Source organism: Diadema antillarum, unplaced genomic scaffold, assembly GCF_040938485.1.
Source record: "Diadema antillarum isolate AM-2024a unplaced genomic scaffold, OU_Dant_1.0 scf00000107, whole genome shotgun sequence".
In the NCBI taxonomy this organism is placed as follows: domain Eukaryota; kingdom Metazoa; phylum Echinodermata; class Echinoidea; order Diadematoida; family Diadematidae; genus Diadema; species Diadema antillarum.
The window spans coordinates 2,083,413-2,106,443 of record NW_027270996.1 but is presented as its reverse complement, the minus strand read 5'-3'; the positions used below and the strand labels follow the sequence as shown (position 1 = coordinate 2,106,443).

At 40.8% G+C, this 23,031-nt stretch overlaps 1 long non-coding RNA gene across 1 annotated transcript; it reads left to right on the top strand.

Annotated features, from left to right (window-relative positions):
• Positions 1-18,741: 18,741 nt before the first annotated feature.
• LOC139719193 (uncharacterized) lies at positions 18,742-20,836 on the top strand. The gene is made up of 3 exons (XR_011710075.1): positions 18,742-19,067; positions 19,718-19,852; positions 20,732-20,836. It is a non-coding gene; the product is annotated as an uncharacterized lncRNA (long non-coding RNA).
• The last annotated feature ends 2,195 nt before the right edge of the window (positions 20,837-23,031 follow it).

Sequence of the window (23,031 nt, the reverse complement as noted above, 5' to 3'; positions counted from 1 at the left end):
CAATTCAAAAGAATTCAATAAATTCAAAATAATTGAATCACACTTATGCAAATATCTAGATGCAAATTGGTATACTAGAGGATACATAACTGGTAGGATTCTAGATTCTACAACGCATTGCCGCAATATATGGATCTGAATCATAAATGTGATGATAGTTTTCATTGAATCAAGACCGGTTCACGATTCCTAGTGTGATAAAGAACCAACTTAAAGTATTGAAATAAAATATGCATCTCATTTGCATAATAAATCATGCAAAAATTTTCTAATTTTCTCAACATATTTTCCCCGAAAACAAAGTTTTACTATCAAAATGCACCTTGGCATAGTGAAAAAAATAGATATGCTATCGGTCAAACAAAGTGTACATGGTGTCATCTGAGCCCGGGGGAAATCAAGTACTGGAATCAACCAATTCAGAATAAAAAAATGCATAAAGATATTTGCAATAACGTATGCAAGGTGCATGGTATGCAAGATTCTACAACACATTGCCGCGATTTATGAATCTGAATCATTATAGTTATGATATCAAGACATAAGTTGATGATTCTTTTGTGATAAGGAGATACAAGAAAAAAAAACTATTAGAAATACCCTAATAATCTAGTTTGCATATAAATTATACAAACACTTGGCCATTTCTATGGATATATTCCCTTAAACAAAAACTTGCTATCAAAATGTACCTTGGCGTTTGAAAATACAGCTAAGTTATCGGGCAAAAAAGTTGCACATTATCATGTCGTCAGAGTCCGAAGTGAATCAATTACTGGAATCAATCAAAGAACTGAATGACACTAAAGGGAAATATGTTTGCAAATTGATATTCAAGAGGCCGTAGACCAGGCAGGTTTCGAGATTCTACAACGCACTGCCGCAATATATGAATATAACAGTTATTACATCAAGACCTGTTACTGATTCCTGGTGTGATTACGAGAGAGAGAGCAACTACTAAACAACACACATCTATGATCTCATTTGCATAATGAATTATGCAAATATTCACCCATTTTCTATGCATATCTACCACCAAAACAAGGTCTTGCCATCAAAGTTATCGGGCAATCACATCACATTACTCTATGGATAAGTGCAATGTCATTTTATCTTTCCCTGCATGTACTTTGTCGTTTTTATTGGATAGATTGGTTTACAATTATTTTCAATCTATTGAATTTAAAATCAAGTGGCAACTTTCATAAATCTCGTCATAATTTATTTTTTTTCCACCCACTCTGCAGGCTCAAGCAAAAAAAAACAAATGTAAGAAAAATCCTGGTATCTCGCGGACAGTGTCGGAAACAGAAACGAAGGATGAACGTTGTACTAGTCATCAACACCTTTATGTTTTGGCTGAAAAGAAACATAATCTGAGTCGAAAAGTCTATTTCTTTCAATCGAGCTAAATTGATCTACATTCATGCAAGGGTTGCATCATCACATTGCTGCTAACATGCACACACTGCTGTACATCGTAGGCCTGATTTGTGACATTTGCATCGAAAAATTCTGCATTGCTTTCGCATGCACGTGAAATCATCTTAAGGTAACTTTGCAGGATTGGAGCTAGATATATCAGTTGTACAGGCTGTAGACAGGCTGTAGATCAAAACCTTCCCACCCATTGTCTACTGGTGAAGAAAGATCAGGTCTGGCACAATGAGCAGGATTTTCTTCTTTTTATAATCTTTTTTTTTAATACAGGAGTATTGTCGTTGAACTGCTTCCGCGAGAGTTCAGTATACTTTTGTCGGTAAAATTGCGGAACATATTATTTTGTGCCAAACGAGCTTGTGTGATGCATCTTTTGAATCGAATATGAGTTTATTCTTATAAAGACGACTGATAAAAACCATGTTCTTTGAACCCTTTAGTTTTCTTCTCGTACAAGCAGCATCCTTGATGATTGTGAGTCATTGATCACTTGCTTTAATAAGAGTGATACTGTCAGTATCAGTCTGGCAGAAAAAGCACAACTCCAGTATCTACGGAAGAAGGCCTCTGTAATGTAGCTGTAGGATCGATGTTATCTCTCAAGGGAACAAAAGTAACTTCATGTTCGCAAGGTGCTGGAAAACCCAGGTCCTCTATGAAAAGATCCATATCCTAATTCTTGGGCAGAAATTCAAATGAAACGTGGATATCTAAAAACTATACTTGATAAAGCATATAATGAGAGGAAAAATGCCGACTAATACGTCTGATATGAAGTGGAATCTATTCTGTATGTTTCAATATGGTTTCTAACGAGTATCCATTATTCTTTAGTTCTTACAATCCACTTGCCCTTAAAGTTAGATGCCCTGTTTGTTGAGAGTGTCATTTCTATGATCTGAATCACACCTGGTGAGATATATCAGAAGTCAGACAGACAAGGGAGCGTGGCGTCGTCCAGTTAGGAATAAATTAAAATGCATCATACTTGGTGGTTGTCACTGGCGGCATATTATCTACGTATATTGAAAACAAAAATAAAAAGGAACAGGAAGGTGTAAACCCCTTATTTCGCAGATTGCATTGGCCGAGGCAATTTCACAGTTCAAACTGTCTTGGAAGTTGACTAAGTTACATTCTTATAACAGATGTATACGGATCAAATATAGGTAGATGAGTGCCACGCATCTTTTTTTCCATTTCTTCTCCCTCACTGCTATTATCATGATAAAACGCGGTCAGAGTGGCAAAAGATCGCAAAGTTTAATATCGCGAAGTCTTCATGATCTTTTGTTGTCCGGTCACACTGGCAAAAGATCGAGAAGTTTGGCAATCACAGCATTATAAAATGAAATATCCCTGGCTGTAATGGGAAGTTTCTCGGAAAGTTTGCAGTCTCACGCACTTGAAAAACTTACGATCTTAAACTTTTCGATAATTTGCCAATTTGGCCGCGCCTTTTGAGATCTTGGAGATCGCGATCTTAAACTTCTTGATCTTTAGCCATACAGTGCTATTCTACAAGCTTAACTTTCCAGTGGATCCTTCTTCAGTCTTATATATAGATAATTAACTCATCAAGCAGACTTACAATATAATTTTGTTTATTCATTGGGGCATCAGTAACGTTTGTTGTGACATTAAAGGTATTTTTCGTCGACTTTCAAGAAAAATAAAACGCTTCAAGAGAAAATAGAATAAAACCACCTTTCCCATTTCGACCTGTAAACGAATGTTTGCTATATATAATCAAATATAATCATTTATATATATATGATTACCATGCTCTGTTTAACTGGGAAATAGAATTTCCGTGCTAATGCTACAGATTTGTATATTGGAACAATACAATAAAGGATGTTGCACATGAACAAAATGGCATTGATCGATGGCATCCCCCCTAAAAAGTTGAGTCATGCTCCGCATAGAGAGAGTTTTCACCAATTTGTTTTGCGATTATCGATGTACTACAAATATTTTTCATGGAATTATCAATTTTATGGCAATATTGCAGCTATATTTGCATGTATTATGCAAATAAGATGTTAAAGTTCATTCGCTTGAAAAAGACCGTTTTTTGTTTTGTTTTGTTTTGTTGTTGTTTTTTTTTGTTTTTTTGTTTTTTTGCCTAGCACAATCAATTTTGGTTAAGAATCGGGTTCCTAACTTGAATTCTTTAAAAAAAATACAAAAGGACCTTTTTAGAGGATTTGAAAAAATAGAATTTTACCAGGGTATATAGGCTATTGAATGAACTGCATGCATCTAAAACTCATGAAGCCTACATATAATTTGCATACCAATTACAATATTTGCATTTATTTTGATACCACTGAGAAGGGATTCTGGTCACTATCAAACCCTCAAAACCTTAAAGTCTCTATATCTTGTGTTTTTAACTGCTTTCTCAAGAAAAAAAAAATCCTCAAGTGTTGATATATATTTATCTGCATATTTCAGTACTAATTTGCATAATTACGTAAGAAATATACTATTTATCACCTGAGAAACGTTTATCCCTCAAGTTGCTTATTCCATTCTATGTACATAGATTTCAAATCACTTTTTTTCCTGCTCGTTTACCCCCCCCCCCCCCCAAAAAAAAAAAAAAAAAAAAATCTAGAAAATGCGTGTCTGAAACTCACAATTTCTGTGGCTGGGCAGCCATTTTGTTTATGCAAATTAGATGGTCAAGATCGGTGAATTTTGCTTGGGAACCGGAGTTTTCCTAACCCTCAAATCTTTAAAGTCTACATATTTAGTGTTTAACTTGCCTCTCAAGAAAAAAATTGTAACAATTACCCATCCAGTGTTAATACATTTATCTGCATATTTCAGTACTAATTTGCAAAATAATGATTAGAATATACTAGTTACCATCTGTGAAATGTTTATCCCTCAAACTGCTACTTCTATTCTATGTACAAAATATGAAATCACTTTTTTTTCCCAGATCGTTTGCGAAGAATTTCTAGAAAACGCGTCTCCGAAACTGACAATTTCTGTGGCTGGGCAGCCATTTTGTTTATGCAAATTAGATGGTCAAGATCGGTGAATTTCGCTTGGGAACCGGAGTTTTCCTAACCCTCAAAACCTTAAAGTTTACATAATTATTTAGTATTTAATTTGCCTCTAGTGTTAATGTATATATATATATATATATATATATATACATTCATCTGCATATTTCAGTCCTAATTTGCATAGTGATGAAAAAATATACTATTTACCGTCTGAGAAACGTTTATTGGTAATTATATTCTCTGTACAAACATTTCAAATCACTTTTTCCAGCTCGTTTGCAAAGAATTCCTAGTAAATGCGTATCTGAAACTGATCATTTCTGTGGCTTGGCAGCCATTTTGTTTATGCAAATTAGATGGTCAAGATCGGCGAATTTCGCTTGGGAACCGGATTTTTCAGATTCAGCATACTCAAATTAGGTAAAAGAGATCGGTTCCCAACTTTTACTCAAAAATGCCTCTAACACCATTTTAGAGAGCCCTTTTTCAGAAATCCCACTAGACTAAGAGAAGAACCGAGAGGACCATCGCATCGCTTCATTACTATTATTATTATGTATATATAGGGGCCTATTTAAGATTATATAAGTGATGTTAAGTGATTATGCAAATTAATCGTTTGAAAGACAAAAATTTTGTAGCTTTCCATCATGTTATATTTCAATGAAGCTTAATTTTGAGACTTTACTTTTATATACGGGTGTCAAAGTTTCCCTTTTTAGTAAGTCGTGGCAAACATACCTTCTTACTAGTAATTCTCTTGCATGTGCCGAGTGTCCTGGACTAAATGCAGCATGAATAAAGATGTATGACTTTGACAGTAGTTGGTATATGTATAGGTGTAATGTGTAGTTCATTACGAAATCACGAAAGTGCAAGTAAAATTGTCACAGGTATTATGTACTAGTATATAGAGCAATTATCGATAAGTGCTTCTGTATAACGTTGGAGAACTTAGTTAGTAATAATAACACTCTTTGATTCTTACACAGGCACACGTATCCTCAACTACTAGTACATCCCACATACACCCACACACATACACGAATCACCGTTCATGTTGCACCGACGCACATACAGTACAAAGCCCTGCGCTCATGCACGTCCGCACTCTTAACATCCCTCCAAGACTGTTTCTACAATGATTAGGGCCTATATTATAGACACGCTATGCGTGCATTGTATTCCAAGGGGCTATTTATATCATGTCTGCGTTAAAGAGGAATCCCAGGCCAGTTGAAAGTTAGTCTGAAAAGAAAGAGTAAATTTCTCTATGCACAACGATGAAAACTTATCAATATTGGATGAAAATTAAGAAGGTTATGAAATTGTGAAATTTCGCTAATCAAAATTTCACTAAAGTATGCAATGCAGTGAATTATCCCCTCAATCACAGCTTACCATACAATTTGTGTCTAAAGTTTTGAATTTTTTGGTTTTCATTAAAACGCAATTTTGCCCTATAATTGTCTAAAATCTTATCATATCCGACTGATCAAGATGTCAAAGTTAGTTAACCAGAAATAACGTTTGAAAATTGAGTTTCATAAATATGTGTGTCTGTGTCTGTGAGTACATGATCATATTTCTTTTTCTTTTCTATTTTAAATCCGATTTTGACCAAAATGTTCACTGTTGTGGTTGTAATATTTTACATTTTCTTTTCAGACTAACTTTCATTGGTCCGGAATTCCCTTTAATGAGTTCTCTATGAAGATCAGACAGTATGTGGAGTCTCCTGCCTTTCTAATTTATTCATATCAATCTCTCTGTTTTTTTAATCAGGCAATTATTATGTGTAATTTTCAAGTTTATTGACCTATGCTGTAACGATGACATATACGATTATTCTTTGGCTCATTTTTTTTTTTTCATTTGAGTCAAGTTATGTTTACGTTTGTTTGCTTGTTTGTTAAAAAAAGGCAGAATTGAAACTGAATAACAAATGAAAATTAGCGATAAAATGTATTTATTCGATTTAAGTAATTGGTAAAATTTTATGGTTGATGTCACGTTACATCATTTGTTTCATTTTGGATATGAGTGTTGTAGTCATGAAAAGGGCCTAATCGATCTCGACGTTTGTAATAGGCAGGCCTAAGCATGATCTTACGGTCCTCGTAATAATTTCTGAACGACAACTTTCCACTATATTCTATTAGGATCTCAAGATATCAATTACCCTATATAGATCTCAACACGTTAAATATTCAATCACCACTTGTAGTAGGCCCTTACAAACTGCATTAGCATCAAGACGTTTGCCCATTCTACAGACTCAATCCCTTCACTCCATGTTGTCGAAACAGGGGTGTTGAGAGGTAAATGGGAAGTCCAGACGATTTTCATGATTTCTCGACCATGCAGCATATATAAAATCGACAGCTCCAAGTATAGATTTATGGAATATATCGGTGGTACTTGAGCAGAGAAAACAATACTCTGAAAAACCCCAAACAAATTACACTGAACAAGTATAATAACATAGGAGCTAGGCTCACATAACATTATTTCAGAAAGCTATGTAATTCCATTTTAACATTGCTTGCTTAAAGGAGAACTCCGGATTGTTTTTCAGACCTTTGTATTTGAACAACAATATATTTGGTTATACTGGGTATAACAAGTTTCAGAATTCATAGTGATTGGGATAGGGTAGAAGAATGTTTTTGAATGTATGATAAATCACAGTAAACATAGATGATGTCATATGGGAGATAGCAGTTTCACTATAAGAATTGAGGTCGGCGCCTGAAAAAGGGGGCCTTCCTGGTACAATTTAGGGCAAAAAAAAAAGAAAAGAAAAGAAAGCTTAACCACATTTTCTGGTGTCACTTCCGGGGTAAAAAAAAAAGAGAAAGAAGTGGTTGCGTGTGTTAGTGTGGGGTGGGGGGGGGGGGGGGGGGTGGGGGAGGCAAATGGTTAGACCCCTACCTATTCCTTTGTATATTGTGAAAAGAAAGTGGGGATACACAGCATACACTGTCATGATTACTTGGTCAATAAATTCCATAGAATTTTACATTGTATTGACCTTTGTGAAGGCATTTGAATCTAAAAGGTTGCTCTAGGTCACTGTGTAGGTGAGGTTATCAGGTTTGCAGTTTGATCAGGGAGGTGGGAACCTCCCTGGTTTTATGGAAGTCTCTACAGTGAAGGCGCTCATTTGTCTCCGATTTTCTTTCGTTTTCGTTACAAGAGATAAACAAAGGAGAAGGTAGAATCGGATTCGCTACATATTCGAAACAAGGAAAAAAAAAGACAAGTCTACACCTGCCCGTCCATACCCCCAGGTATAATGGGAATACCATGGGATTGTGTACGAAACAACAGGTTTAGCTGTTTATCGCTTTTGGGAATACCAGGATTCTTTAAATATAACCTGGACAGTATCATCACCAACTGTGCATGAGATGTCACTGATATCATGGATTATACAGTAACTGTCCTCAGTGTCTCGATAAAATAAGTCCTATATATAGCATTTTCTGTATGAATGAAGATGTTGCATGTAAGAACACAAGGTCGTCCCTAGAATGACACAAAATCATAGATTTTGTTTTATTTTTTGTTTTGTGTCATATTATCTTATCGATCCCACTCTATAAGGTTCACCGGTGTAAATGGAAGTGAATGAGTACTGCTTTGAAAAGGAGCACAACTCTTTCTAGATTCAAGCGCTTACTGAAGCTCTCTTTTTTTTTTGAACAGTTAGCCATGACTGAGTAGACAGATTTATTTTCATCTATCCTGTCTTTTATCCATGATATAATGTATACTGCTTGTTTACGGAAAATGCGCTATATAAATATGTTATTATCATTATCATTATTATTATTGTTATTATTATCATTATTATTATTATTATTATTATTATTATTATCATTATTATTATTATTACTATTATTATTATCATTACTAGCAGCACCCGTGGAAATCCACGGGTCTGAGGGGTTTTATTTTTTTTTCTCATAATACGATTTTGCACATTTTTATTGAAGAAATAAAAAGAAAAGTCTTCTCATTCTTTCGTTAATTGTGCTGTCTTCTAAATGACCACCCTTCCCAGAAATTTCATAATACATTTTTGTAGTATATGCCCGGCGATCCGGTCCATTGGTAGGGATCATTCCCGCCACTACTTGCTTTTATTATAGAACTTGAGTTTGGAGGGGTTATTTGCACCCGTTGAAGTCCAACAGTTGTCTTGTTGCCCCTCACCCCTCCCCCCCCCCACGCACACACACATTTCCACCTCCGCAGGGCAAAAAACAAAAACATTCAGGGAAAAATTACCAAAAACGCAAATGAGATTCCCCGAAATTCTGCCCACAGGTTGTTCCCGTCGAAACGGGAAGATATTAACACTATGACTTTGATTACCCCCTGCTCTTGCATCCACGCGGGCACCCGCGGGAATCCACGGCTGGTCTCAAGGCCTCGGTTTGTTTTGTGTTTTTTTTTTCTTGTTTCTTTTCCCCACGTTATGAGAGAAAAATAAGATATTTTCGTCTTCATAATTTTGCTCCCTCCTTTTTGTTTTTAATCACCAAAACTTGGCTTGATATATCATATAGAACTACATCTGCTTCAGACTGTACATTATCATAATCAATATTAGGCCTACAATTATTGCTCCTATTATAGTTATTATTATATTATTATTATCATTATCCTTATTATTATTATTATTATTATTATTATTATTATTATTATTATTATTATTATTATTTGGGGAGGGGGAGATCATAGTCATTAGGTTTAATAGGCACCCGTGGGAGTAGGGTCTCACGACCTCGTATTTTTTTTCTTTAATATTTTTCCCATGTTATGGAAGAAAGAAGAATATATACATCACTGCATTCGTCTTCATTTGCTCCCTCTTTTTTTTTGTCACCAAAACTTGGTTTGATAGACCATAGAACCACACATTCTATTTCCACTTGCAATTTTAAAAATAGGCGGTCGGCAAAGCGAGGTTTTCCTCTACGTCCGCTCATCTTATGAATATGTATGATTACAGCAGCTCTGCAGTAAACGAATGGACACAGCTGCGCGTGTAATCTGATATGGAAGGGTACGATCGGCAAATATATTTAGCCGCGTCCTAAACAGTCTGCGTACAATGACATCGGACTTGAGAGCAAACGCGGCGAGCAAACTAAATGACGTACCTGAGCTGCATATAGTATTCTGCAGTTGTGCAAAATACAATTACATAACAACGTTCGTTGTTTTCATTTGGGGACGCCAATAATGGCGAACTGTACGTAAAATATGCCCTTGTAGTCCATATCATCACGCACACACAGATTCGTGTAACCATCGTCAATACATTCAGTACACGTAACAGGCGGAGGCAAAGGTACATCACAGAACTATACACACAGTGTATAGAGTGTGTAGAGTTCTGCGAGGTCAAAGAGATTATACCTATAGAGTAAGTAGTCGCCATACGCGTGCGTACAAATAGTGCGTCCAAAATTGAAGAGGGAGCGCACACTCAGCTCCTGGCAGCGTTAGCTGGCGCTGGATCTAAGTCTATCTCTCATATCATATCTGGAATGATATGTTATTCTTCATTACACATTTTCATTTTCAGAATCACAATGTGGTTAAATGTTTAGATATTAATTTCTACGATGATATCATATCATTTGAACCATTTGGTAGAGTCCAGACCTTTTTGTTGTTCGCAAAATAAATAGTGGAAACTTGGGTGTAGACTAGACAGTACTTGAGCATTATGACGTTTTTTTTCGCGTACATTCCCACTCACGCCATAAAATCAAACAACATCAGCACCATTATGACGCTTAAACATGACCATTGTGACGTCACAATGAAACAACGCACGAACAACGCACGGTCACTGCGCCGAATATTCAAGTCGAGCGCATAAAACAGTGCGCTGCCATCTACTGTACAGGATCCGTGCAATGGCGGCTCCCACAACGCGAAATGGCAGCTCCCTCGCGCGGCTGCCTCCCCACTGGACTACGCCCTCTTGTGGTATAATCTCTTTGTGCGAGGTACATTGTGTGTGTGCGTGCGCGTCCGCCGGAAGATGTCAGAGATTTCGCTGCACCATCATCTTTAGTATCTCCCAGTGTCTCTGCAAGCTAAAAGATGGAAGATCGAGAAAGCAGGAGGCCAGCGCAGGTTCCGTGAATATAACGCTCGGCTCTTTCGTCACGCACAAAAATGCATTATGCATGTTGCTAATTAATTTTTCTTTTTCGTCCTCGACGTCGACACGGAGGCGGAGAGGGGACGAAACCCGCGCCATTCGACGTAGGATACTCTCCTGCGGCCGATGGCACCGGTCGCAGCTGCCCGGAGCCGACGGCTCGGGAGGAGATAGACAAACCAGCAACGCCGAAATAAAACAGGAAATACATAAGGCCGCGACAACAACAACAACTTCGAGTATTATAGTAGTAGATTATTATTATTACCATTTGGGGTGCTATTCGTTATTCCAAAGGTTCGTTTTTCCGAAGATTCGTTATTCCGCCGAAGGTTCGTTAATCCGAAACACAAATTCCCTATACCTAGAGGTTCGGATTCGTTAATCCGAAAATGAAAAAGAGCTCGTTAATCCGAACATTTGTGGCGTTATTCCGAAGGTACATTATTCCGGAGATTCGTTAATCCGAAAATGAAATTCGGAATAACGAACCTTCGGAATAACGAGCTGTAACCATTATTTCTTCTTCTTCTTCTTCTTCTGATTAAGTCTGCCTCCTTCAATAGACTGAAGATTCTTGCAGACTGCAAGAATTTGTGTGTGCGTGTGTGTGTGTGTGTGTGTGCGTGTGCGCGCGCGCGTGTGTGTGTGTTTTGAGTGTGTGGGTGCAATATATATGTATTAATGTGATTGTGTCTTGTTTGTCTGCTTGACTTCACACAGAATTATTTGTAATGTATGTTGCCATTGTAAAGTATTATAGTATACTCATGTGTATAGGCATCTTGATACAAGTACAAGATGCTTTGAAGGCTGCCTGGCTCTCATTGTAAACGACACTGCCCACTAGTATAATGTTTTTGTGTTTTATTTTGCTGATTTAATGGCCTATTAAACTAGCCTCAATCAATCAAACTTGCTCTAGTCTACGTTATAGCGTACTTTATTTGATTTTGTATTTTCAAGCAACATAAACACTTCCATGTACACACTAAGAAATCAGGGTTCAATTTGGGGTTGAATTTGACCCAATGCACCCTTGCGTGGACTAGGGTTGAATATTTAACTTCTATGGGTGCTATTTACTCCGAATGGGGTTCACCTTTGAGAAAGTTTTATTTTTGAACGTCTCCAAATAGAAGAGTTAGTCTGCTACAAAAACCTAGATCGTAGTGTTGCGTTCAAACATGTTATGATTTGTAATGCAGTATCAGTAGTGATTTGAATTGTGGATGATGTTCATCTTTAAGATTGCAAATCAATCAATATAAAGATGTTTGTTGGTGTTTGATAACATGAAATAGCATTTTTTGTTCGTGCCAGTTTCATAAACAGTACGTGAGCAAAGACTAACATGCCAATCCCGGAAATTAACCAATCACTCACATCAGAGAAGACGATCGAGGCATACAGCGAGCTAGCTATACTGTACAGTATGTGTATACGTGTCACAAAGCAAAGCGTCGCGACACTTCACTTTCATTTCGTTCTAGAACTCCCGTGCAATATTGCATTGAAGCGGGGCTTTTTCGTTGCAAGACTTGCTGATTTATACAAGACTAAGGTGAGTAAATGATCACTTTGTAAATCATGACATATTTGGGTTGCTTCTGTACGGCTAGATCCTTCAATTCTTCGGTAATAGGCCTAATTTCAATTGTTTGTCGTGCCGTTCTTTGTTACCACGTTCACGCGTGTATTAATACACTGTATGCAAAATCATATGACCTATAAATGGGAAGTAATACGGGCCTCTTTACGGTTACTACTGCTTGCTACTGCCATTTAGCAGAGTTACCAAGTCTCACGCATTCTGAGTGAGACTATCGACAAGAAATAAGGCAAAACAGTTTGCATTGTTTAATTTAATGGTAGTTTAATGTATAGTGATTTGTGATACTGTTTCGTCTTCTATTGCATGTGCTTATATGAGACAGTCTACAGAGTCAGTAGGCTATTAACTGCTGCGACCTGCCCGAACTCGAAGCGTTCGGGCTCCCACAGTGTATAACTGTGTATGGGACTAAGACTCGATCGCGCCCTGTCACTAGTCATATCTGCATGCCCCTGATACAGTCTGCATGATAAGCTGTGTGAGAGTCGCGGTCGGCGGTGACACACATGATACGGATACCGGTGATTGAAACACTGAATGAGAGAATGTGCATCAAACTGTACTAAGGCAGAGGAGGTACAGCTAGTAATCATTAAATAAGAACTCTGTCTCTTTGTTTCAGAGCTGCGTACCTTCAGGTGCTATAGCCAACAATGAACACGGTATCTGCAGGTTGAAAGAGAAGGGCAGATGCACTGATGAGTAATGTAATCCTCTATCTCCCCCCAAGTCTTTGGCGTGAAGAAAATGTCAAGAGTCCAAAACGTGACAAAGACTGATCCAGTAATACCGCGGTGTGGTAATAATAACGCTGGGAATACAAATGTAGGTCCATAAAGTTCCGTAGGCAAAAGAGTAAAATCCATAATAACAACGCTGAACGTAGGAACGCGAAAACAAACCAAAGTTAGAACAATGTTCAGAATCCAAAACTGCTGGTAAGCACAACTATAACGCAGGAACACAACAATTTCAAGGGAACTGCATGGCTGAAATCACATGGAGTAATCCGCGTGCCAAGCAGGCTGTCTGGTGCGACGGGCAGAGCGTCGGGGTGCAGCAGGGGTGCCAGGCGAGGGGGAAGCGACGAGTGCAGGAGCTGGAACCGGGTCAGGAGGTGTGGGAGGTGTCTCGCGTGGCGTCCCTGGGCAGTCAGCAGTAGGGGGGATGGCCGTATGGAGATGACGCCGTCTAGGAGAAGCATCACTGGTTGTCATCTGAAGTGGAGGATCACTGGGAACTGGTTCAGGGTTGCAGTGGGGAACATCAGCAGCGCCGGTTGGGTGTGGTGAGGGTGGTACGCATCTCGCAGGGTTGGAGAGGGGTATGGGTGCTGGCCGGTGAGGAGCAGAGATGTCGACCTCCATAGTCAGTGGGGGTGGGCGCTGTTGAACAGGGACATACTTCCGAAGAAATTTCCTGTTACGGAGGGTGACCCTCCCAGAACCGTCAACCCGAATGACGTATTGATGGTCATACTGTCGGACCTCAACTACAGTCCCGGTCCTGTCCCACTTAAGTGGATGTGGTCCTGTCTGATTCTGAATCCGGACATGGTCTCCAACAGCAAGGGGGAGGAGTCGTTTGGTATGCTCAGCCCAACGTTCCGCATCTCTCATGTGGCGGGTGCGAAGTGCCTCTTCCCGAGCTACCAGGGTTTCACGCCATGCCTGGTGCGGTAAGTATTTGCCAGGAGCAACAGGGATGAAGTCTTGGATGGCATGGCCAAAGACACACATAGCCGGAGACAACTTGGTGTCCCTATCGGGCGTGTTTCGGTACTGTAGCATGGCACGTTGGAAGGCGTCAGTGTCCAGGGCACCTGTAGGGCTGGTGTTGGACATGATAAGGCGCTTCACAGATTTGACGGCTACCTCAGCCCGACAGTTGCTATGTGGATATGCGACAGAAGAAAGTCTGTGATGAACACCCCAGTCCTTGAGGAAGAAGCGCGTGGTAACTGCCGTGAATTCAGGTCCACCATCTGATGCTAATTCGTCTGGAATCCCAAAGGTGGCGAATGTCCGTCGCAGGCAAGAAATGAGTCCAGGTGCTCCCTGAGTGGATCGCTCAATGATTGGCCAATTGGAGTAGCGGTCTACAATGACCAAGTAGTTGCAGCCTTTGTAGTGAAAGTAGTCTGCGCAGACACATTGGAAAGGGTAGGCCGGAGACAGCAGAGGAGTTGGTGGTGCGCTCGGGTTGGAGGGTGCAATCCTGTTGCATTGGTGACACTGTGCACGGAGGGCCGCGATGGCTGGAGTGATCCCAGGCCAAAAGACGGAGGACTCCGCTCTGGCAGTCATGGAGGTGACACCTTGGTGTGCAGCATGCAGATGAGCCAGGACTTCCTCCCGGAGAGATGGTGGAATGACAATGCGATCCTTGTAGAGGATGATACCATCAACTGCAGAAAGTGCATCACGGAAAGGGAAGTATTCCCGGATAGTTGTGGGGAGCTCATGACGAAATTCCGGCATGCCAGCTTCGATAGCATTGAGGAGCGCCTGCATGTTGTCATCACTGGCTGTGGCAGTACGGACCCTGTCCCACGTGACTGATTTCAAGTGGAGTGATTCCAGGGCACATGTGACAGAGGAGAGCATGCAAACCTCGACAGAGTTGTCATGGGGGGTCATGGTGCGGAGACCCGTCATGAGGGTTGCGGAATGCAGGAACGTGGTGGGGGTCAATGCGATCGTGGCAATGTCGTCAGGCAGGTGCAGTTTTTCAGGTTCACCAGTTGGGTGGCGAGAAAGACAGTCTGTGGCACGGTGCCTGACGCCGGGAATATGAACCATGCGGAACCTGTAGCGCAGGGTTTTCTCCTTCAAATTCCTCAGGCGGGGATTGGGGATGTCCTGAAGGGCACGGTCTGCGAAGATCTTGAGGAGGGGTTTATGATCAACCGCTATGATGAGGTGCTCACAGCCCAAGACAAAATATTTCGCCTTGTCCAGGGCGTCAGCGACAGCAAGGGCTTTGCCTTCCACTGGAGCATAGCGTGTCTCAGCGGCATGAGTGAACCTGCTGCCGACGAGGGTGATCTTCCAGCCCGAATTGCAGCAGAAGGGTTCAACGTCGTTGCAGCTGCAGTGTTTTTGCAGGAGCCAGAAGCCAATGCCATCCTTGGACCAGTCCGTGGCAAGACAGGTGGGTTTGCTTGGGTCAAAAATGCGCACACCTTCTTCAATCTCACTGGCAATAGCAGCTTTGGACTCGTCGAATGCTCTCTGGAGGGCTGCAGTCCACACGAAGGGTGTTTTAGGCTTCAACAGTTCACGGAATGGTAGCATCTTCTCAGCCATACTGAAGGCATAGGACACTTGATTGACGAGACCAAACCAGGAGCGCACGTCCGTGATGTCAGTAGGCGTAGGGAAGTCAAGGATTGCCTGTAAGTACTTCTGGCATGGGGCGAACACTGTCTGGAGTAATCTCAAATCCAGCGAATTCCACGACATCTGCACCAAATGTGAACTTCTTGGGATTGAGGGTGATCCCATTGCGGCCGCAGATATCCAGCCATTCGACAGCCTGGAAGAAACTGTCCCGCAGCGTGTCAGCCCACAGGAGGACGTCGTCGACACATTTCGTCCTGTTGTGGATGCTGGAGACAATCTCATCATACCGCCTGGTGTATCCGTCTCCAGAGGCAATATACCCTTGAGGGGCTGTCTTGTAGCGGTACCTGCCCCACGGAGTGATGAAGGTGGTGAGGTGTCGGTCCTCGGGACATAAGGGGACACTGTGATAACCGTTCCATGCATCAAGTACGGTCTTTTTCTTGCCATGAGGAACGGATCGTGCCTGGATGAAGGGCGATGTTGTGTGATGTGTTTCACGGGTAGCGTGTGCGTTGAGAGCCTGGAGGTCAACTGTTCGACGTGGTTTACCATCCTTCTTAGCACACACCACCATCCTGTGGCACCAGGTAACGGGCTCTCCAATGGGGACGGGTTCCAGTACACCCAACTGTACATCGTGATCTAAGCCAGCCTTGACGGCATCCCGCCAATGGAGCGGGACTGGCACAGGCGTGTGATGGGCGACTGGCTCCACATCTGGGTCCACCATCAATTTCATAGGGGGGCTGTCCATGAGCGGCAGGGGTTGATGCTCGCACGTGTTGAATGTGCTGGACTGGTAATAGTCAAGGAGATATTGTTGGAGCTTCACCCGGTTTGCCTCAGTTGCAGGGAATGGCAGTTCGGTAGGAGGCGGTGGGGGCAGTTGGCGTCGAGGGCAGGTACAGGCGATCCGTTCGGGGCCTCCTTAAGGGTGGTGGCCTTGTCCAATTGGGGTGCACCTGGTGCCATGCCAAGAGTGGGGAAGCTGTCAGGGATGATCCCCAAATCGATGCAGGCCTCTTTGCTGAGGAAGAGCTTGTCAGAATTGTCTGTGATGTAAGTCAGTTGCCGAGACTCGACGACGTGGCCAAGGGGATTCCTGCCCGATAGGCGTAGAGGAACAGCACCAAGGATCGTAATGCCACCATTAGTTGCAGTGTGCATCTCCATGGTAACTGGAATGAGATCTTGCTGGCGTAGCCCGAGGCGGTGGAGGACCTTCAGACCGGCGAGGCAGCTCTGGCACCCAGTGTCTGCCATGGCTGGGATGGCACTGGTTTGCGAGGGGGATGAGAGGTTAAATCCGAGAGCTTGGTAGTCCCCTGGGACAGCCTGCACGGTCACGTTGAGGTAAGGTTGAGGTTTCGATCTCTTCCTGTGCCATGCTTTGGAAATGTCGTCATATACATGGTGGTCAATGGGGAGGCCGGGTGGGTGTCCAACATCGCGAATGGTGCACAGGGCGTCAAAGATGGCCCCTTCCTGCTCGCCCAATGAGGGCGACTGTGGGACCTTTGGCTTGCCTTTGCTGCGGCAGACATCCTCGACATGATGAAACTTGTCGCAGTGTCCGCATTTATGTCCGTATGCTGGGCACTGCGACTTGCGGACTCGAGCGGGAGCGCTCCGTCCGTGCCCCTTCTTTCCGCAGTAGGCGCATAGTTCTTGCCGTTCCTTGGGATGTGCCTGCTTTGCTTTCCTATAGGAACTGCTGGCTGCTTCCACCGTGTGCGAGTCAAGGAGTGAGGAGGCAGAGTGTTTACCGGCCTCTTTCGCTTCAATGAACTGGAAGACTTCTTCTAGGCCCATATCTTGTTTTTTGTCGCCTAGGAGATCGAGTTGGATTTCAGAGTCGGCGATTCCCCTGGTTAGCACATCACGCATAATTGTGTCAGTGTAATTAACATCTGCACCACAGGAGGGGCAGGCTACGATGAATTTGCAAATGTCTGCCTGACCTCGTAGGCGAGCTCCGAAGCTGCGAACTGTCTCGTCTCTATCTTGACGCATGTTGTGGAGCGTTACACGGGCAACCATGGTGTTCTCCTCACGAACCGCAAGCTTCTTGATGGCTGCCAGCACCTCGTCCTCAGTTTTGTTGGTGAGGCTGCCACCAGCGGCTCTTGTGAGGTCCTTCCGGAGGGGTTCATCGCAACATTCAAGGAGCTGTACGACCCTGCCTTTCCCTGTGATCTTGGTGGCATCCACATAGTCGGACCACCTTGACGTGAAGTAGTTCCATTCCTCGCTGGTACCAGCAGCAGCAACCGTTGGCCTCTTAACCTTCTCTACCTTGGCAACTTGTCCAGAGGTGTGAATGGCAGTGTGGGCGGTGAGGAGGGCAGCTACGATGGCGGCGTCAAGGTCTGGTGTGGTGTAGTCACAGTTGGGTATGGGGCAGCTAACCGCAGGCATGTTGGCGAGTTGATCGAATTAAGTTCACAATACCGTGTTCATAAATAAGAACTCTGTCTCTTTGTTTCAGAGCTGCGTACCTTCAGGTGCTATAGCCAACAACGAACACGGTATCTGCAGGTTGAAAGAGAAGGGCAGATGCACTGATGAGTAATGTAATCCTCTATCATCAGTGCGAAAGAAATTCCTTCTTACTTGGGTTTGGTTGCACAGTGCCGCAGTCAGTACCAAGTACCACAGTAGTGCAGACTGAGTACAGTAAAATCCTATACTGGTATAATAAAGTTTCTTGTACGGTATATAGTGGCCGACTAGCTAGACTAAAAGGTTTAGCTGTGTCAGTGTGGCAAGGGTGTGAAGCTGATGATACCGGTACTGATTATCAAAAAAAAAAAAGAAAAAAGAAAAAAAAAAGAAGAGATATTTCAAGTAGATCTACAGTACATGTATAAACTTAATGGCCCAAACTTTATATCTATGGACATGGTGAACAACAGTCGATCATAATTATACTGATTTCGAAGTGAAAATACAAGTTGCCAGCAGCGTTGTACGTCACGTAGCAGACTGTATTAAGTGTGAGCAATCTATATAATAGCCTATTGACATCACCATGCGCTGTGCAGACATCATTCATCTACATATTAAACTGGTGGGTGGTGGTAAATTTGAGGTTACAATTGGTACCCGTACCGGTAAAACAAATGTACGTTACTCAGACCCTTATGCTTTGTATCGCATTGACGGCACTGTTACCTGCAGATTTGTTATAGGGCCTACTGCACATGAACAGTTCAATATAAATTCAAATTTCTGTGTTACCATTGCAAGTTTCTTTCTTTTTCCCCTTTCTTTCTTTCTTTCTTCAGGTCAAAGGTGTTTGAAGCATCCTTGTCCTTACAGCAAATGAAGGATGTTGTTTGTTTCATTATGGACTATGCTGCGCTGAACTGCATCCTACTCCCTGGGAGTATTCTCGGTATGAAACCTGATGTCAAAGCTTCTTCTCTACTTGTGACACCAAGGCAAAGGTGAGTTTTCTCTGCAGGCCAGGAAAATGCACTTTTGCTCCCTTTGATATAAAAACTGTTTTCTTATGAATGTTGCAAATGCAGCATTAATTATCTGTAAGAGTTGCAAAGATCGAATGGTTAATCTTGTAAGATTAATTGCAGTATGCCATGCAGAGTCTTTGTATCACTGTTGGCGGAAGGTTTTCAAAAGTGGGGGGGGGGGGCACTTCCTAGTTTCATGAGCTAACAAGCAAAAAAAAAAGGCCTTGAATGCAACTTCTGGTGACACTTCCAGGTTTCAGCTTACAAGCAAAAAAACAAAACAAAACAAAACAAAAAGTATTCAGCGCAAAAACAGATCCTTATGGTGCTCACACTTCCAGGTTTTTATCTACATGTATTTCTTTCTAGTGCCACTTACACACTTTCGGGTAAAGAAAGTTGGGGGGGGGGGGATGGGGACCCGAAGTGGGGACAATTATGTTTTCCTTTGTATTGTGCCGAAAAATTAGGGGCCCGAGTCCCCCTGGTTCCTGAGGCCATGTATATAGCATCCAATTCTTTCTTGCACAGCTCTACATTACTGTTGTTTTTTAGTTGGATTATCAAAGATGACATACCATGTATTCGGTTTACTTTTGTACATGTGGTTAATAGATTTAATGCAGGAATCGCAACACTACAACGCCAAGGAAGAAAGAAACCTTGCCAACATTTCGCAAAGTCCGGAAAAGTCTGCTGCCATATGTCGCTGCCACCTAACCTGCAACTGACCTGTACTGGATCTGCCAAAGAACAATACTGTGAGTTGATCATGAGACTGCTGTGTCTCATTTTTTTTTTTTTGCATTGTATGTTCAGATGTATTATTTATGGAACTCTTTAATGCATCAGTCTTTATACATACACACAGTGCACTCCTGTTCTGATAAATAACGTTACAACAAAATTGAAATTGAGGCCATAATGTTATTGGCTCTACATTTGTTGCTTTATTGTTTACTTGTTTGGTTGCAACAAAACTTTGATAAAACGAAAGAAAACTGTAGGCCCTGAGGACCTCATTATAACAGGAGTCCAGTGTATACTGGGCCAAATACGCTGTACCGAATTGCTGATGCAGTCACTGCATCAACATAAAAGGAGGATGATCCTGGACAAGACGTTTGTCCCAGTACTAGTATACGACTGGACTGGTCATCTCTCTTCTCTCAATCAACAGTTGTTCCCAGTTCAAGGTTAATCTGCATTTTTGCATTGAATGTGAAAACTCGGTACATGATCAGTATGACCTTTTTCATGGAGAGGGTTGATGGCCCTCACAAGTAATTTTGACTTCACCTGTTCTTCATTGGCATATATTTCATCCAGATGGCAGAGCATTTTCAAACTTTCAGTGTAGAGTGTATGGTCTATCAAAGTTCTAGAATTACATTGTACATGTAGTATAGCATTGTTTTGAGATTGTTACCCTACAATCAAATTTAAGCTTAAGAGGGTGTGTAGAGTGTGTTGTACTTGTGATTTGTCAGGAAAGTGCAACCCATAGAAATGTTCAATTTGGTGTTTTCCTTCCTCCCAGAAATTAATCTTCTCAATAAATGTATGATATATTGTACATTTTTGCATCACTATACAGAGGAGAGTGTAACACTTTTGTTGTTGTTGTTGTTTTCCCCCAGGTATTCTGCATGACTGAGGCACCTTCTTCAGCTGTCTTCGTGGAATGAATCGCTACAACTTCACTCAGTTCTACAGATGCATCCATGATGAAACCTTTGTCCAGGGCAATCAACTACAGTCTGAAACAGTCTTTATAAAATCAGTGTAGTATACTGGCAGGTAATATTGTATTGTGAAGAACACTTCATCAAATGATTTTAAAGAAATCAATGTAGAGTTACAACCCTGTGGCTACTTGTATCGTGATGAGTTAATACTTGTATCTGCTTTGCATTGTGTATCATCCTCTGCCTAAATGACTAAAACACTAAAAAAATGTATTGTTTTGTATGCTGACACTTTGTACAGTACTATCATCCTCGAGGTTGTTATAGAAATTCTTGGAGCTAGAGAAGTTTGGTTTTCCTGTCAAGTGTCATTCTTGCTTATGAATATAAGCTGCATTTTGATGTTTTGGATGGAAGATGAATTTTAGCCTTGAGCCAGCACTGAGAATTACACTGTAGTACAGTGGTATCATTCAAGCTTTCTGTATAAAGCTGGACAATTCCTGTACCTTCCTGTTTTATGCCACTCCTATCCTGCCTATGCTATCCTACTATTATCTCTGAGTGTTCCTTTCTCTTCTATCATATCTCGTACAATGTGATTCTAGTTACAAATGCCATCCCTATATCGATGGAATAGACATATCCCCATACTTTGGATTAATTGGATGCTGTTAGAGGAAGGAGGGGGGGGGGGGTCCTTTTTCCTTTTTTGCTTGTCACAATTTGCATGTGTGTGTGTATTAGTGGTGTTGATTATTTTATTGCAGTTTCAGCAAACTTGGTATCCTTCTTTTCCTTCTGTTATGTAACAGGTGAGGATACTAACCTTTACAATTATAGCATGTAAACATTAGCCATGTAAAGATGTGTTCACGGAAATCCTACCAATATTTGTGTACTGTGCTTTGATTACTTGTTAATGATCCTTCTTTTTTGAAGGTCTCTAGATATTAATCTTTAATTTATGAAGTATTTTCATTCATTTGCATATTCATGTAGCTGGAAAGTATTGTGGCCATTTTGTTTCCTTCTATGCATGTGGAAACTAACCATGAAGGTTTTGTAATGTACATGTATACCTTTTATTCAACTGTTGTATTTTTTTACCTGAATTCACTGTGTTGTAACTGCTTGCAAATGCAACATCTGGAATTAACAGCTCTGCTTTCTTTAGATGATAAAAGTGTACTTTTTGCACAACGCACATGGATTGCAAATGTTTCATTTTTTTTTCTGCTGGGAGAGATTTTTATGTTTATTTTTTGTCATAAAGAAATTCTTATAGGGAATCGAAATGATGTAATGATAATATAATGACAGATCTTTGATACATTTTTTTTTTCATCAGGGAATATTGTTTTCCCTTATTTACAAAATTTAAATATACATTGTATTCCATTACTATATGAGTATATGTTATGTACATGTATTGTATTTAACTTTCTTAATTGTACATGTATTACATTATAATGCAAAAACTTGATTTGACTTAATTCTTTGTTTTGAATGATGAAAACCTAGCCTATGAAATTAATACATGTGCATTTTTGTGTGAATGCAGAAATGCATCCATCTTGACAAATGAAAGTGACAAGTTTGTATGTACCAAATGATGAACTGTACTTAGATAATGTACGAAAATGGGGAATTTCTCTTTATTTAATTTTCCTCGTTTTTTATCATCCCAAGACTTTATTAAACAAACATGAAATGTAATCATCTGTGATGCAGATATGTTTTAATTTCTCTGTGCAAAGTGTGTGCCAAATATGAAGTATGAGCAGCATGTACAATGAATTGGTGGTGGCATTGTTAAGGAGTATGTGTTGGCATTGCCAAGGAGTATGTGTTTGATTGAACAACTCTGAACACTGTGCTGTACTTTAAGCTTGAACATCTCCATTATTTCAGCAGGATATATAATATATATTATATATATACATATTGTATGTAATATTGTATATAATATATATATATATGTCTATTTAATACATGCATGTATTCAAAATTGAACCCTTTGCGGTGCATCTACGCTCCCTGGTTTTTATTTTCCTCCTTAATGGGTTACATATATACTTTATATATATATATATATATATATATATAATATATATATATATATATATAAAGTATATATGTAACCCATTAAGGAGGAAAAATAAAAACCAGGGAGCGTAGATGCACCGCAAAGGGTTCAATTTTGATATCTGAAAAGTTCAAGAATTAACCCTTTTGGGTGGAAGAATGAA